The sequence below is a fragment of the Oryctolagus cuniculus genome, chromosome 15, assembly GCF_051225735.1.
Source record: "Oryctolagus cuniculus isolate XC-2025 breed Fujian yellow rabbit chromosome 15, ASM5122573v1, whole genome shotgun sequence".
Taxonomy (NCBI): domain Eukaryota; kingdom Metazoa; phylum Chordata; class Mammalia; order Lagomorpha; family Leporidae; genus Oryctolagus; species Oryctolagus cuniculus.
In genome coordinates this window covers 72,039,055-72,048,450 of record NC_142881.1, presented here as the reverse complement: position 1 = coordinate 72,048,450, position 9,396 = coordinate 72,039,055, and the positions used below count along the sequence as shown (strand labels likewise).

General features: G+C 41.0%; 1 pseudogene; it reads right to left on the bottom strand.

Annotated features, from left to right (window-relative positions):
• Positions 1-7,731: 7,731 nt before the first annotated feature.
• LOC100359333 (large ribosomal subunit protein uL18 pseudogene) lies at positions 7,732-8,983 on the bottom strand (annotated as a pseudogene).
• Positions 8,984-9,396: the final 413 nt, after the last annotated feature.

Genomic DNA, 9,396 nt, shown 5'->3' with positions numbered 1-9,396 from the left:
AGTGAGAGCATGCGTGAGACTGACTACTACAGTCGGCCTTAAAGAGACCTAAGTGCAAAGTTCAGATTTATAAAGTTAAAATTGTGTTTTGAGATAACTGCAAACTCATGTGTAGTGTTAATAATAGATTCCATGGAGCTTTTATACAGTTTCATTTTTGTAAGACTTTATCATGACAAGGATATTGATGTATTAAATCCTTGATTAGACTTCTGCAGTTTTACTTGGACTTATTTGTTTGCGTGTATGCATGCATACATCTATTTAGTTCCCTGCAATTTCATGACAAAAGTATGGGTTTGCTATATACACCATCATAAATAAATTACAGAACATTCCATCACCACAAGGACCCCACTTGTCCTTTTTTTTTTTTTTTTTTTTTGATAGGCAGAGTGGACAGTGAAAGAGAGAAACAGAGAAAGGTCTTCCTTTTTACCGTTGGTTCACCCTCCAATGGCTGCTGCGGCCAGTGCACTGTGGCCGGCGCACCGCGCTGATCTGAAGGCAGGAGCCAGGTGCTTCTCCTGGTCTCCCATGCAGGTGCAGGGCCCAAGAACCTAGAGCTTCCTCCACTGCCTTCCCGGGCCATAGCAGAGAGCTGGACTGGAAGAGGAGCAACCGGGACAGAATTTGGTGTCCCAACCTGGACTAGAACCCGGTGTGCCAGCGCCGCAGGTGGAGGATTAGCCTATTGAGCTGCGGCGCCAACCCCACTTGTCCTTTTTTAACCTTGCATGCCAGCTTCCTCCTCCCACTCTCATAGCTCCTGTCCCTAACTCCTGGCAACCACTAATCTTTTCTCCATCTCTAAAATTTTGTCATTTTGAGATTTTTTTTTAAATACCAATAGAATCATACAGTACATAACTCTTGGAATTTACTTCTTTTTACTCAGTGCAACTCTAAAGAAATTTGTTCAAGTTATATGAAATCTGTACTGTGTTTTCTTTTATAACTGATTACTAACCCATGCTATGGATATAGTACAGTATGCTTAACCATTCACCACATGAAGGATCTCTGGGCAGTTTCCAGTTTTTGGCTATTACAAATAAAGTTGTGATGAACATTCATGTTGTGAATGTGTTTCCATGTCCTTGAGATAAATAATCAAGAGACCAATTACTGGATTATAAAGCTTATTTACTGCTTTGAGAAGCTGCCAAACTTTCTTCTAGAGTCACTTAAGTATCTCATATTCCCATTAGAAATGCAGGAATATATTTTATTTTGATAGGTATGTAGTGATATTTAATTATTCTATTTAATTTGAGAGGTAAATATATATGGAGAGAAAGAGAAGGCACAGCTGTTATGTATGTCCAAAATGGCGCCTGCCCTCTGTGGGTTGCAGGGTGATCAGGGAGAGAGAAACGTGCCTCCCACTTTTTTTTTCCTTCTCTATTCTGGCAGGTACACTATCCCCCACAGGGCTCCAAGCCGGACTCCTTCCAGGCTCTTCCTGCAGCTTTATCACCAGTGGCTTGGGCTGCTGCAACTGGTCTTACCCCATCCTAGGGCTGGTGCTGAGGTTCTCGACTGCTGGGGTCCTGAGTTGTGCATGTCTATACCTTCCACGTAGGTCTCTCTAATTTGTGTAGAGTTTACTCTGCTGTTTTTTCCCCCCTAACTCTTCCCTGAGCCTGCAATCTCTCCACATCTTTTAAACTATCTTCTCTTAGACTGGAGCAGTAAGCTCCCTCTCTATTCCGCCATCTTAATCCAATCCCAGGTGCTATTTTTTTTTAACTCTTTCATCCTTTTGAACCATGATGCTGTGATGTGTAAGCCTCAGTATTCAAATACAGGCAGTTAGTAGAATATAGAGCACAAAGACCATAGCAAGTCGGTATGGAAGAGCTTCCCACTCAGTTAAAAATCAATGAACCTATCTTCCAGGTTATAACATAGATCTGCTTTCAAACACATTGACAGAGGAAAAGAATCAATTAAATCCATATAAAATGGGTTCCGTTACATGGAAATTATCACTACAAGCTGCTTTTCCATTGGAGCAAGAGTATGGTATGTCCTGAATCATAATCTAGATATTACAGGAGGAAACAATCATACAAGGAAGACTGGAAGCTTTATCTCATGGAGAAATAACAGGTCCTTGGTTATCCCAAACTCTTCTGTATTGGATTTACTAAGACCACATGAAATAACATCATCCTGCAGTTTTATAGAAATCGTGTTGTGAGTTTTTAGATATCATGCCTAGGAAACATTTCTTGGTGTGTGTGTGTGTGTGTGTGTGTATTTGAAAAATAAAATAAAGTTATAAAACAATCTCAAGCCTTTCATGAACTAATTAAAAATTAGTAGAAAGGGGCACATACACAGGGAAAAATCATTATTTGATAACAGGCAATGCATGATATGACACTAATGATAAAAAGGACCTCAGAGGCTTCGTAACACTAGCAGTTATTACCATTGTAATCACTGAGCATGTTCTTCTACGGCAGGCAATTTTGTGGACAGTTTTCTATTCTGTTGGCAGCAGAGTACCAAACAGAACAAGCATTGACACTGGCAATCCTGGAGGAGGATGACAGACAAGTGGAGCTGAACCAGCCCAGCCAGCAGAATTTGGAAGAGAGACCGGACACCTGTGGTGCCGCAGGGGTTCTAGGGGTGAGGCTGCCCGCGTCTCAGCCTGAATCAGCTGAATTTAAGCTGATACACAGCTACTAGAGATGGTGGTTCTTCTTCGTCACTCTATCTTGCGGCAGTTCATTGCCAAAGTTCTGGTGGGCATAGATTTCGAAAAACTATTTGAAGCAAGTTGTTTATTTCACATTCACTGAACACTGCTAAAATTTAAAGCTGTATGCCATCCATTAGTGATTTGTTTGCTTATTCCCAATCACTGAAGAAATATCATGGTCAAAAAGTAATCAAAAGATTCAGATTCCTTATATACTAATCATAAAATAACAAAAGTGATAACTATGTTTCTTATGAAAAGTGGAAAACACACAACAAGTAATTTTAAATGCCCTTAATGTTAAGTAAGAAAAAGTTTTTATATACATTTATGTGTAAAAAAGAGTATAAAATATGACAGGAAGGGTTTATGTAAGCATAAAATATGACAGGATGGGTTTATGTAAAAATTTATTAAGACTGACTACTATGGAGTTGAAGACAGGGTTGGTGGATGTGAGAGAGATTTTCATCATTTGCTGTGTACAATTTGGCAATATTAAGAGTGAGCATTTGGCCTGAGGGTTTAGATGCCTGCATTCCATATTAGAGTACCTACGGTAGTTTTCCCGGCTCCACACCTAATGTAATACAGACCCTTGAAGCAGCGGGTGATGAAGCAAGTATGTAGATTCCTGTCACCCACATGGGAGACCTGGACGATTTCTATGCTCCTGGCTTTGGCCTGATCTAGCCAGGCATTTGAACAGTAAGTAGGAGCTCTCTCTGTGTGTCAGCCTCTCAATAAATGAATAAAATTTTAAAAAGATTTATTTAAAAATAATTTGGTTATACTCACATTATTTCAAATATAGTACCTTATTTTGTCATTTTGAAAAAAAAAAAAAAGTCAAGTTGGAAGGCAGAGTAGCTGGAGCTGGAACCAGGGACTTCCATATGGAACGCAGGTGTCCTGAACACCAACCCAAGGTGCTGTGCCAAGCACCTGTCCCTAAACCCCTAAACCTGTGTTTTAAGTGTATGTTTTAATTTCCATCATATCTCTTTCTGGCTGCAGAATTCTCACTGGCTGCTGGGGCCCTTGTTCCCCTCTCAAGGTCTTCCAATAATCCATAGTTTTATTTTTTAAATGTATTTTAGTTCAGGTTCTTCTGAAAGCACAGATTGAGGAAAGGACTTGCAACGAGATAGTTTAGTCAGTACATGAAATCAAGAATAGAAATGAGAAGGCCGGCGCCGCTGCTCACTAGGCTAATTCTCCACTGTGGAGCCGGCACACTGGCTTCTAGTCCCGGCCAGGGCACCAGATTTTGTCCCGGTCGCTCCTCTTCCAGTCCAGCTCTCTGCTGTGGCCAGGGAAGGCAGTGGAGGATGGCCCAAGTGCTTGGGCCCTGCACCCACATGGGAGACCAGGAGAAGCACCTGGCTCCTGGCTTCGGATCAGTGTGGTGCACCGGAAGCAGCAGCCATTGAGGGGGTGAACCAACGGAAGGAAGACCTTTCTCTCTGTCTCTCTATCTCATTGTCCACTCTGCCTGTCAAAAAACCAAAAAAGAATAGAAATGAGAAAAGATAGAGACAAAAAGATGAAAAATCTATTAGGCTGCTGCTGGGGCAACAGGTGCTCTTTTCCACTGAGACTTCCTTCCTTAGAAATACTCCAGAAGTGCTGGAATTTGGAGCATTTACCCATTGCTTCCTGTTTCTCGCTGGTTGAAGGTTGACTATAGCAGTGTTAATTCCTCAATGTTTCTAGGTTACAGTTATACATGGACTGGGTGAGTTCCTACAATGTTGGAGAAGTTCAGGGGCAAAAAAACAAAACGAACAAACAAAAAACCAAAACACATCATGGATGCTTTGAAGATGATGCTGACAACAGAAGGTGAAGCTGGGCTTGAATGGAGCTATCAGTTTGTAGCTATGGCTACAGTGATGGTTCAAGGGCATGTGATACATGGTTCCATTCCTGTACCTGTTTTGTATCACCCCATTTCCCACAATGAATGCTTATGCTTTATACAGGGAAATAAAGCTTATTCCAAAAGCACCTTGGCAAAATACGCCCACCCACCTCTTTCCCACAGGTTACAGGGAGCATTTTTATTACTTACATTCACAGGATATTTAGTTAAATATTTTTCTGTGAAATTTAGAATTTCTTCACATAATCACAAATTTTGTTAACTCATTGTTGGTTCATTAATTAAATTAATTGACAAGGAAACAGAGACTTGACAAACACAATGGATCACACTGAAAATCACCACAAATACAAATACTGAATCTAAAATGTTAAGAAACACATGATTAAAAATAGCTCTATTGTTTTTGTATTCCATTATTTTCATCAATAATCCTTCACTGGCTACAACTATTTTCCCTTTTCTGTAAAGCTTTCCCAAATGGGAATGACGACCGAGCAACATCTATTGCCCTGGGTCTCAACAGAAGTCTACAGGACTCAGTACCTCTTCCTGACCTCCACAGGGAACAGTCTTAGTGTTGACTCCTTTGTTTTTCCCAGTCTCCCAAATTGGTCTTGATTTGAGCTTTTTCATATTCTTCCAGACACAATCATTTATTTGACTTCTCACTTGTTCAACCCACAGATATGTACTGAATTCTTGCTGTATTTAAGGAATACAATAAAAGTTTAGGTTATAAGGTGATCCTCATCTGCTCTCTCCCAGGGACAGCACTAGCAGGAAGCTGAATCAGAAGTAGAGTAGCTGGGACTGGAACTATGTGGGACGTAGTGTCAGGAACACCAACCTAAGGTAACACCTCTCCCTCAACCTGTATTTATTTATTTTTAAAGATTTACTTATTTATTTGAAAGAGTTACAGAGAGAGACAGGGAGAGACAGAGAGAGATATCTTCCATCTACTGTGGGATGACTGCAATGGCCTGAGCTTGGCTAGTCCAAAGCCAGGAGCCAGGAGGTTCTTCCAGGTCTCCCACAGAGGTGAATGGGCTCAAGCACTTGGGCCATATTCTGCTGCTTTTCCAGGTGCATTAGCTGGGAGTTGAATTGGAAGGGGAGCAGCTAGCTGGGTCTTGAGCCTGCGCCTATTTGGGATACAGGTGTCACAGGTCATGGCTTTACTCGCTATGCTAGAGTGCTGGCTCCTCAACCTGCATTTTTAAATGTATATATTTAATTTCCATCTCATATCTTTCTGGTTGCAGAATTCTTCCAGGCTGTTCACATGTGGGGCCCTGGCCCCCATCTCAAGGTCTTTCAATAATCTTTATTTTGTGCTGTGAAATTTCTCTCAGTAGAACTCAGGATGAATCTCTGGTTATACTATTTGTCTTGCCTTTCCCTCAACTAACAGAAATAGGCACTAATCTTCTTTGATGGTTCAGACATATAACTCTCTTTGCTTGACCTAAGCCTTAACTGCAATAAAGGGTTTTGCCTTAAAATGAAGCAGCATGGTGCCAGATTTACCTTACATTCTAATTATTTGTTTAAGAAACATATATGTAAGTTTCAATGCATTTTAACACACCACTGAATTCTATTTTTCTGGTTAACATATGCAGAATAACTAATCCACAAAAGGAATGTCTTTATTCCTTTAGCTCATTAAACAAGAATAAGAAAACTTGTAAAGGAATTTATATAGAAAATAAAACAGCACTAAGAATTACCTAAAATGTATGTGATTTATTGTTTAAAGTCTTGTTTGAATTACTTTGTTCATTAGTTTCTTCTTTAAGCATTTAATACTACCTCCCCCCACCCCACCCCATTCATACATCCTATAGTTAAGCAACAATTTAAGTATGTACTGCTCTTGGTCCCTGATCTGTTTGTTTGTTTATTATAAAGATTTATTTCACAGGCAAAGCAACACACACATTGAGGTAGGGGCAGGGATCTCCCATCCACTGATTCAATCCCCAAATGGCTGTGAGAGTTTGGTTGGGCCAGGTTTAAGCCAGGATCCAAGAACTCCATTCAGGTCTCTCATGGGAGTGCAGGGGCCAAAGTACTTGAGCCGTCATCTGCTGCTTTCCCAGACACATCAGCAGGGAGTTGGAAGCCAAGCAGTCAGGATTCAAAAGGGCTCTCAGATATGGGATACCAGCATCTCCCGCAGAGGATTAACTACAATACTGGGCCCTGGGTCACTGGTTTAGATACTGTCCTAGAAGAAATGATCTCAACCATTTAGGAGATTGGAAGATGGAAAGCAACCTGGTATATAAATCAGAAATCGAGTTATACCATATTAATGGTGATAAATAGTCATTCCTTTACTCACTCATTCCTTATTTAGTTCTGTAATAAACCTTTTGGAATTTTCTCTATATACTCTTATAATGTCAATAAAGAGAAATACGACTGAATTCATAACTTCAAGTAACAGTCTATTGGGAAAGATAGACACAAAGATAAAAACAATAATATATTAAATGTAATTATAGAGATGACCCAAGGCATTGAAGAAGGAAAGAAAAGGGAGCACTTATGTGCTTTGTTGCAGTAGCACATTTTTATGGCTTCATGATTATCAAACATTTATAGACAGAGGGAAAGACAGAGAGAAAGGTCTTCCTTTTTCTGTTAGTTCACCCCCCAATGGCTGCTGCTGCTGGCCCACTGCAGCCGGCGCACCGCGCTGATCCAAAGCCAGGAGCCAGGTGCTTCTTCCTGGTCTCCTATGTGAGTGCAGGGCCCAAGGACCTGGGCCATCCTCCACTGCACTCCCGGGCCACAGCAGAGAGCTGGACTGGAAGAGGAGCAACCGAGACTAGAACCCAGCACCCATATGGGATGCCGGCACCGCAGATGGAGGATGAACCAAGTGTGCCACGGCGCTGGCCCCGGTACACTTTTATTTTGAACATTCTGATTTCACCAGAGGAGTGGTGTTTTGGAAAGGACGTTTCAGAATCTCTCCCAGTGATGCGACCTTGTGCTCTGAAGCCGATCCACTGGCAGATTCCCACACCCTCGGCACACTGTGGTGGGAAACAAGGCTAAGGTTACATTATTTTACCATATACAAGGGGTCTCCAAAACTTTGTGGAACGTGGGATTAGAAGACAAGTTTATTGTGGTGCAAAAAGTTTTGAAATCCCTGCATCTTTTTTTTTTTTTTTTTTTTTTGCTTTGTTAATACGTTTATTGTCTTTATCAGAAAAATCTTCATAGAAAATTGTTTGGTGTAGCTCTCAGCAGCCCGCTCCTGGGCTCTGAGGAAGCTTGCTTTCTTTTGAGGTACCCAGTCTTTCTTCTGGGCAAGGGACATTTTGGGACGGTTCCACCTCTTCTTTTCAACTTCTCTCTTGGCCTTCTTCGCATACACTGGATTCTCTCACATATCTGCATGGGCTTTCTTATACATCTCCTCCATGTCTGGGGTCGCATTGTTTTTCAGGTACTGAGAGAACTGTTTCTTGTAAGCATTTTCATCTTCTCCATTAGGTAACGCATGTAATCACCAACGTTCTGCCGCATAATGTGCTTCTGATGTACTTCTGCATTCAACTCCTTGCTTTCAGAATCGTAACCAGGGAATTGTTTGGTACCGTGAGGGACGGACAAGCCTCCATCCACAGCTCCCTTCAGGGCTCCAAAAACTTTATTGCCAGTAGTAGTTCTGGCAAGCCCTGCAGCCAAATAGCAGGTGAAGGCACCAGGTTGACCATCAATGCTTTCCACATTGTATTCATCTCCAGTCACCTCCACTTGGCCCTCACAGGTCTTGTCCATGCCAAACCTATTGAGAAGCCTGCAAGCCAGCAGCAGGCCAGTACAATATGTTGCAGCATAATTGGTCAAGCCAACTTTCACACTGTATTTTGGTAGTTCGTGTGCATAAGCTGGGCAGACTATAATATCCTCTTCTATACGGGCATAAGAAATCTGACAAATGATACCTCTGTTAGTTACACGAACTGTCATCCTGTATTTGAGTATGTTGTACTTATTTTTATCCTGGATCACCAAGCATTTCTGAGCATTATAATCAGTTTTACCCTCTCGCCGTCTTCTAAATTTCACTTGGTATCTCTTTTTTTTTTTTTTAACTTTTATTTAATGAATATAAATTTTCCAAAGTATGACTTATGGATTACAATGGCTTTCCCCCCATACCGTCCCTCCCACCCACAACCCTCCCCTTTCCCACTCCCTCTCTCCTTCCATTCACATCAAGATTCATTTTCGATTATCTTAATATACAGAAGATCAGCTTAGTATACATTAAGTAAGGATTTCATCACTTGGTATCTCTTAAAGTAGGCCTTGTTCTTGACAACTCTGACAAACCCCATTCTGTGGAACAGAGACCTTGCCACCAGGGCTCGACACAGACCTGCAGGCCCAGCAGTGCTACAGGGTGGGGACAAAGCAGTTTTTCATAATATGTATTCGCTGTGAAGTTTTTCAAGTATACTTGTATGAAGTAAGGCCTCATATTATTGCTAGGAATATCCATAGAGATAAATAATCTCAAACAATATTAAAAGATGCTACTGTAGAATTTTTAGAAAACAAGATAATCAACTCATTTCTTTTCTTTTTTTCTAAAACTGAATAATGTTCCTCAAGGGAAATGACACCTTCTAGAATTAGGAGTCAAGTAGGTAAACTGGCATTTTGAATGTTTATTTGTTTTCATATTTTTCTTAAAAATCTATTTATTTATTTGAAAGTCAGAGTTACATAGAGAGAAGGGGGAAGGGGGAAGGAGGAAGGG